The sequence below is a fragment of the Balaenoptera physalus genome (genome assembly GCF_965194825.1).
Source record: "Balaenoptera physalus genome assembly, chromosome: 5".
Taxonomy (NCBI): Eukaryota; Metazoa; Chordata; class Mammalia; order Artiodactyla; family Balaenopteridae; genus Balaenoptera; species Balaenoptera physalus.
Genome location: NC_138884.1, coordinates 149,915,510 through 149,923,009, shown reverse-complemented (window position 1 = coordinate 149,923,009; position 7,500 = coordinate 149,915,510).

The window sequence follows — 7,500 nt, the reverse complement described above, 5'->3', positions numbered from 1 at the left end:
AAGTCCCCGCCCCATCCTGAAACCCCATCTGCAGCCTGGCTCAGCGGGGCGGTGACCCCACCCATCCGGGGCAGGCCTGGCCCCAGAGGCCACCTCCACTGGTATGCCCAGCCGCCCTTCCCCGAGGCCCCAGCCTTCCCCACCCAGAGGGTGTCATGCCCACTTTCGGGATGAGGAGACCGCAGGGTCCAGGGGCCGACCCTTCCTCCACGGGCCTTCCCCACCCCAAGTTCGCTCTAAAACAAGCGAAAGCTCCCCTGGGGCCACCTGTTCTTTGGAGACCAAAGAGGGGTCCCAGAGCCTGCCGTGGCCACGTGAACGCCCAGGGAGCTACCGGGCTCCCGTGGGGAGGGGTCGGTGAGGAAGCCGACTCCTGGTTCCTTGTGTCCTCAGACACGCCCCGTCTCGGCCTGGGGCCCCACACCCCAAGGTCCCCACCAGGCTGGACTCCTCCCTTGAGGTGGTGGGGGGCTGTGCAGGGAGGTCCCGCGTGGCCCTGTAGATAGAGACTGGGGAGCCCCCTCCTCTCGGGTAGGCACGACGGGCAGAGACCAGCCCACCAGCGAGGCCCCCAGGAGGAGGGGGAGGCCCCTGGGGGATGGTGAGGGGGGAGACATTGGGACCAGCGTTGGGGACAGCAAGAATGGCAGCTGGGGGGCACGTGGACCTCCCCACTTCCTTCCTTTGAGAGAGGCGGCCCACCCACCCATCCCGGCCAGTTCCTAGGGCAGCACCCCCAGCTCAGACCAAGGCTCAGGGTGTGGGGCTGGAAGAGGGTCGGGGGGGTATATGGGGACAGTGCAGCCCTGGCACTGGGGCCTTCAGCCGGCCTGTAGAACAGATGGGGACACTGAGGCAAAGGGGCCTCGGCTGTGGTCACCTGCGGGTCAGCAGCAGAGCGGGGAGGATGCCACGGGCACCTGGGCAGTAGAGGCCCCACGGCAGGGCGGGATGGGCTGGAGCCAGCACCCCTGACCATGGTGGGGGACCCCGAGCCTGGCCGGGGGGCAGGGGGCTGGTTGGGCTGCAGTGGCCACAGGGTGTGGCCGGAGCAGCCCTCAGCTGGCCAGGGGACGTGCGTGGCGCCAACGGGCAGATGACTTAATCACAGGCTGGCTTTGTCCATGGGCGTCCGCCCCCCTGCCCGGGTCCTCCGCCAGCCGCACGCCCCCACCCCCGCCCAGCTCCTAGCAACCTTCAGCGGAGCGTGGGCAAATGTGAGGGGGCCAGGGGCTCTCCGCCACGGGCCTGGGAACAGCCCAGGGGTGGCCAGGGGTGCGGCCGGGTGGATCTGTCCCAGGCCGGGCTTGGGGGACGCCTGCCCAGCCTGGGCCATGCCAGCCCCCTAGGAGGGCATCCTGGGAGTGGCTCCGGCTGGCACCCTGGCAGAGGAGGCTCCAGGGCCGGGGGCTTTGTACGCTGTGGCACCCCCCCTTCCTGGGCCCCCACCCGGCCGATCCTGTCAGAGTCTTAGAAAGTGAGACAAAGGCCCGGGAGGCCCTGGGAGGGCTGGGACCCAGGCAGGAGATGGGGTTTTAATGACCCAACTATAACGGTGGGAGTGGAGACAGCTCCTTAACCCTGTCGGGCCCTTGCCCGGGGCTGCCCACACTGGCCAGGCCCCCATCACTGACCCCATGAGACTGGGAGCGAAGTAAAAAAATCTCTTCTCCAAAGAGACCCGGGTCACAGATGCCGCCTGCCTGGGCAACCCATGCCCAGCCCCCTGCCAGAGGCTCTGGGTGAGACGGAGGCCCCGGACAGCGCCAGACAGCAGCCGGCAGCACCCCTCCGTCCTGCGCTTTCAGCTTTCCTGCTGCCTGACCTCGGACGAGGGGCCGAACCCCAGCCGGGCGTCACCTGCAGCGTGGGGACTGCCCTCCTCCCATGTGACACCCCCCCCAGTGCACACAGGTGGAGGGAAGTGGAGCCCTTCGTGTACCAGAGCCGTGGCGTGACACAGTCGAGATGCCAGCTACCCGCTCATTCCACACCATTCAGGGGCCTCTTCGCCACCCCCGCCTCGGTTTCCCCACCTCTAAGATGGGCACATGAACGGGGAGGAGGCTGGGTGTGGGTGGCTGTCTCCGACTCTCCTTGGTGAGTGACGGGGTGGGGTCCTAGGCAGCAGGGGTCCTGGGGACACCCTGACAACCCTGCCTGTTGTCCTGCCCAGCAGAGCAAGGCACTCAGCGGAGTGTGGCCTACCCACGTCTCCCCGGGGCTCCGCCACTGAACAGACCATGGGGGCCAGGTGGACACAGGGAGACCGGCGAGGGGCGCCTGCGATGCCCCGGGAGAGCGTGGAGGGGGCCAGCCGGGTGCCCTGGTGGTTAGAGGGTGACCAGACTCAAAGAGGACTCGGGGTCGGGCCTGAGAGCTGGGATGGAAGCCAGGACCTGAGCTGGGCAGGGCCTGGGGGTCAGGAGATGGGTGTGATACTGTCAGGTTCAGGATGCCCAATCAAGCTGTCCACTGCAGGCCCAAGTGCAGACATGAGCAGGGGCACATCCGTCTATGTCCACGCGCCTGTGTGTCCTTCTGTGCACGTGCCGTGTGTGCACGGCCGTGGGCCTGTGTGTGCCGACCCAGAGCTGGGCCTGGCCCCCAGACACCACCACGGTAGGTCTGTGTGGCAGAAGTATGTGCCTGTGGGTCAGGGGCAGCAGCCCCCTTTAAGAGGACCGGTCACAGCTCAGGTCCTCCATGGGAGCCCCTGAATTCTGCCCACTCTAGCACGCCCCGTCGCCCGGGTCCTGAGCTTCAGCCTGTCTCTAGGGCCCCCCGATCCCTCTCAGAGGGGGCCTGGCCCCCTATGGGCACCCTCACCCCTTCCTCCTTGGGCTGGGGGCCCCGCACAAACCAGCCATTCAATGAACACACCGTGCGCAAAGCCGTGTCCTGGCTGCGGGCAAGCAGGCCCTGGACCTGGAAGTCTCCAAACAGGACGACGTTACCGGGACACGATCAAGTCCCTCTCCTCCGGGCAGTCCGTATTCCCGGGAGGAAACTGGAGTCCGGCTGAACAGAGTAGTGACGCTGCCCTCACAGTGGCCGCCTGGGTCTGCTCACCCGTGGACGGGGCGGGCCGAGGGGTCTCGCCGTCCGGGCGGTGGCCGCGGGCGCCCAGAGGCACAAACAGCCTGGCTTGTTTTCACCCCAGGGTTCTGCGGGGTTTCCACACATCTCAATGGGGAAGGCGGCTGGGCGGCCGGCCGGCTGGGGGGCCGGGATAAATGGTCCCAGTCATGCAGCAGCGGCCCAGCGCGAGTGCGCAAAGTCGAAGCTATAAATTACCCAGCCGGGCCAGCGCCACCGCAGCGGGCGGGCAGGGGGGTGCGGCGCTCCGTAAATCGGCCCTTTCACCACTGGAGGCCGCGCACGAAAGAAAAACTTTGTTTTATTAAAGCAACATCAGCGTTGTGGCCGCCCGGCCAGGAGGCGCCGACAGCCAGGCTGGGCACTGGGCGGGCGGGGGGCTCCGCCGCACCCCGAGCCTCGGAGAAAGGCCCCTTCAGGAGGGACCGGCTCCAGCCGGGGGGCCACGCGGCGGCTCCCCGGGCAGCCTCGCCTGCCCTCGCCCCCCAAGCCCTGAGACACGGCCCGGGGTCCCTGCGGTTCCCTGAGCCGGCCCGCACCCAGCCAGAGGGGTCTGCGCCCAGAGCAGGGGTCCGGGCCGGGCGAGGGCGGGACGGGAGACACCGGCCCTGTGCTCGGCCCCCGGCGGGGTCAGGCCCCACTCAGTGGCGCGGCAGCATCCGCGGGGGCCACGACCACAGGCCCTCGGGTGTCCCCCGACCCCCGCGAGGCCTCCGCCCGTTCCTGGCCGCTCCAGCTCCGGGCTAGGGGCAGCCAGGAGGCTGTGGAAGCTGCCTGGAATAATATTTAGACAATTTAAGTGGAAATGAACGGGAACTCGGGGCTTATCTCCATTCCCTGCACGGCCAGGAGGCACGGGGTCCCGCAGACCCTGGCATGGTGGGCAATCGGGGACCCGGGGGTTGTGAGCGGGGGCTTCTGCTATCACAGGTCACCCCTCGAAGGGGGCCCTTGGTGGCCTATGGCCCTGCCACCCCAGGTGCTTGCCCCTGCAGGGGCTCCCCCGAGTGGCATCCTCTGCCCACCACCTACTGCGCTCCCGGGCTCCTCCAGAGCCCCCCAGAGCACCTGTAGCCCCACGAGCCACAGTGGGGACTGCAGCTTGAGGCCCAGCCTCCCCCCGCCTCTCTGCACCGCTGCCGGATGACAGGGCTGAGCTGCCTCTCCTGTCCCTGAGTCCCCACGCAGGACAGCGCCTGGCTTGTCCGGGGTGAGGGGTGGCAGTGTCTCTGGTGAAGGTGGCGCTGGTTTTGGTCCGTGCCCTCTGCGCTTCCCAGATACCTCGGCTGAAAACAGGGCCTGGTGGGCTTCCATATGAGCTGAAGCCCACCTCTCTCCAGAGTCCCCATCAGGCTGCAGGGACGTCCTCCTGCTTCAGCCAGACGCCAGCACTCTGCACCACAGGCCTGGCCTAGAACCGTCCCAAATCTTGTCACCTCTGGCTTCCCTGACCCCTCTAGTCCTTGCAGCCGGCGGCCTCCTGACCCCCAGCCCCGGCTCTCAGGTGAGTGCACGTTCTCAGGGGCACAAAGAACGGGATGAAGATGGGGCCCTGCAGGAGGAGGGGCTGCCAGGACCAAAACACGTGCCCAGGCAGCTCCTCGTCTCCAGGAGCCCCGGAGAGGGCCGGGCAAAGCCCCAGGGACAACCCAGGGTCCCCGAGCCCACCTGCCAGGCTTGGTTCACACTGACCCCTCCTCTCACCCTCACACCCAGCCCAGAGGAAGCCCCCCTGAATTGACCAGGCCAGAACGGGGCACCGAGGCTCATACTGACCACAGCCCCCCTCTGGGCCTTGTCCCCCTGCCCTGCCTTCTGGGAGATGGCAGAGGGGAGGTACCTTGCAGGCAAACCCCACGGTGCGCCTGGGTGTGGTCCCCACGCTGCAGCCCCACTCTGTCCCGACCTAGGCTGGCATGGGGCAGCCTGGTATCCAAATGAGCACTTGTGTGCCTGGCTCACTCGGGCCTCACTTATTCTCTGTGGGGATTTGGAAATGGGCGGTGGGCTCCCCAGCTGAAGAAATGGGCTCCCCAGGGGTCACACAGCCCTTTGCAGATGCCAGCCCTATGGGGCACCAACAACTGACATCTGCCCTCCTCCTCTGGGTGGGGGGTCCCAGGAATGAGACTGGCTGGGGGTGGGGCCGGCTCCCCAATGGAGACAGACCACAGCATGTGAAAAGACCCCATGTGAGTACAGCTTCAGGTAGTGATGTGAGGGCAATGAGGTGTCAGGAAGGGCACCCTGGGGAGGGCACTTTCGGGTTGAGCCCTGAATGATGAGGAGGAACCAGGCCTGAGTGGCCGGAGGTGCCGTGAAAGCTTTGGGGCACAGGGATCCAGGGACTTGGCTTTGACTCAGAGGCCCCAGGAGCCACTGCTGATGCAGAGGACAGAACCGAGGCTGGGCAGGGGTGCCAAGTCCTATCAGGGTGCCAGGGGAAGGGCCTGGGAAGTGGCCGCACCCCCGGGGACCATCCAGCCCCCAGTCTGCCACCCAGGAGATGAAAGCCCTTTGCCCGTGCAGGCCCCACAGTGCCCTTTGAAGGCTGTGGGAATGCCCGCAGGGCAGTCAGGTGCCAGGCACTGGGAGGGGGGCTGCTGGTGCTGTGGCTGTGACCCAAAAGGCCTCCTGGCTGGGCCCTGGCCACCCTCCCGAGGCCACACTATCATGCCCTTGTCCTGCCTGAGATGCCAGCAGGCAATGGGGGTCAGGATGTACCACCCTCCTTGACCCAGCCGCCAAGAGCAAGCCCTATGACCAGTGCCTCAGTCTCTCCATCTGGAATGCCAGGAGAGACAGAGGTTCCGGGAGCAGGAGGGGCAGGGGGAGGGGGAACAAGACCGCTTGCCACACAGCCCTGCAGGGTCGGCCTCGCTGACCACTGGGGCCCGGGAGAAGGCAGGCCCGGGAGGCCCCTCCCTAACCTCCACTCTCAGGTCCAGGGTCCAAGGACGTGTCGCAGGGCCACCACCACCACACCACTTAGTGGTCACCACAGCAACTCCAGTCAGAACTGGGGTGCCGAGCCGGCTCCCTGCCCTCTCCGAGACAGGCACTGCGACCCACAGGCACTGTGACCCGGGAAGGGATGCCCTGCCCCGGGAAGGTGGGCAGCCTCCACCGTCACTCTGCTCTGACCCCCTGATGGCCTGACCCGCGCTGCCACCGGGGATGGGGGCAGACGCCACGGACCTGTGGGAAGGGGCTGGGCCGGGGCTGGAATGTTTGCATTCACTGTTTGCCTGAGGGGGGTGCCCGCGGCCCCTCCTGGGGCACCCCTCCCCTCGCCTTGCCTGGGGGCCCAGGCCCAGCTGAATCTACAGCTCGGGTCAGCTGGGGAGGAGGAGGGACCCTCTGGCTCAGATGGGGAATTCCAGGCCGGCTCCGATACAAAAGGGTCCTCCTGCCTTCGGCCTGTCTCCTCGCCACCTCCAGGCCCCTTCCGTCCCGTGGACTGGGAGACCCCAGCCCAGAGAGTTGCTCAGCCGTCTCCTCCCCCCGCCCGGGGCTTCCCAGCCCGGCTCGGAGATTATGCAAATCCCCGCCGGCTCCTTAATTAAATCCCTAACGAGGCGCTGGGGCCGGGCCAGGGGCGGCGCTGAAAGCCGGGGTCACGCTCCGGAGAGGCCCGGCCCGTCTGCGACGTGAGGCCCCCGCGCCCCTCCCGGGCCTGGGAACCGCCGCGCCGCCGGAGGGGGCGGACCGGCCAGCCCTGCCCGCGCCCGGCCAGCCCCCTCTCCCCCGCCCGCCCCCGCCTCGGTCTCCCCAGCGGGTACGGGGCGGCCCGGGACGGCCCTTCTCCCCCGGGGCGCGAGGGCTCCGGGGGCGCGGACGCACCTGCGCCCCGTCTTGCGGGCTCGGGGTCTCGGGGCCGCCGGGGTCGGGGGCGGGGCGGCCGGGGCAGCGGCCCCCGCGCCCCCCTTTCAGACTCCTGTTGTTGGGCCAACAGCCGGAGCCGCGGCCGCCTGAAAGGCCGGGATTAGCGAACATTAGCGGCCCTTTGAGCGGCGCCCGGGGCGCCCCTTCCGCCGGCCCCGCCCCCGCGCAAGCCGGACCGCGGGCGGGAGAAGGGGCGGGGGGGCGGGGAAGAATTGGGGGAGGGACGCGGCGAGATGGGGGAGGGGCGGAAGCGGGGGAGAAATGGGGGAGGGGCGGGGAGGGGAGAACGGGCGGGGCGGGGCGGGGGCGGAGCCGGAGCCGCCCCCGCCGGAGCCCGCGGTCCGCCAGCTCGCTCGTGTTCCCCCTCCCGGCGTCCGGCCGCGGTCAGGGCTCCGGCCTGGTTTGGAGCTGAGGGGCTGCCGGGGCAGGAGGTGGACCTGGGTGCCCACCCCGCGGAGCCGCCGCTTCTGCTCAGCGCTGGGGCAGGTGTCGCCGACGGGGAGGGTCCCCCCTTAT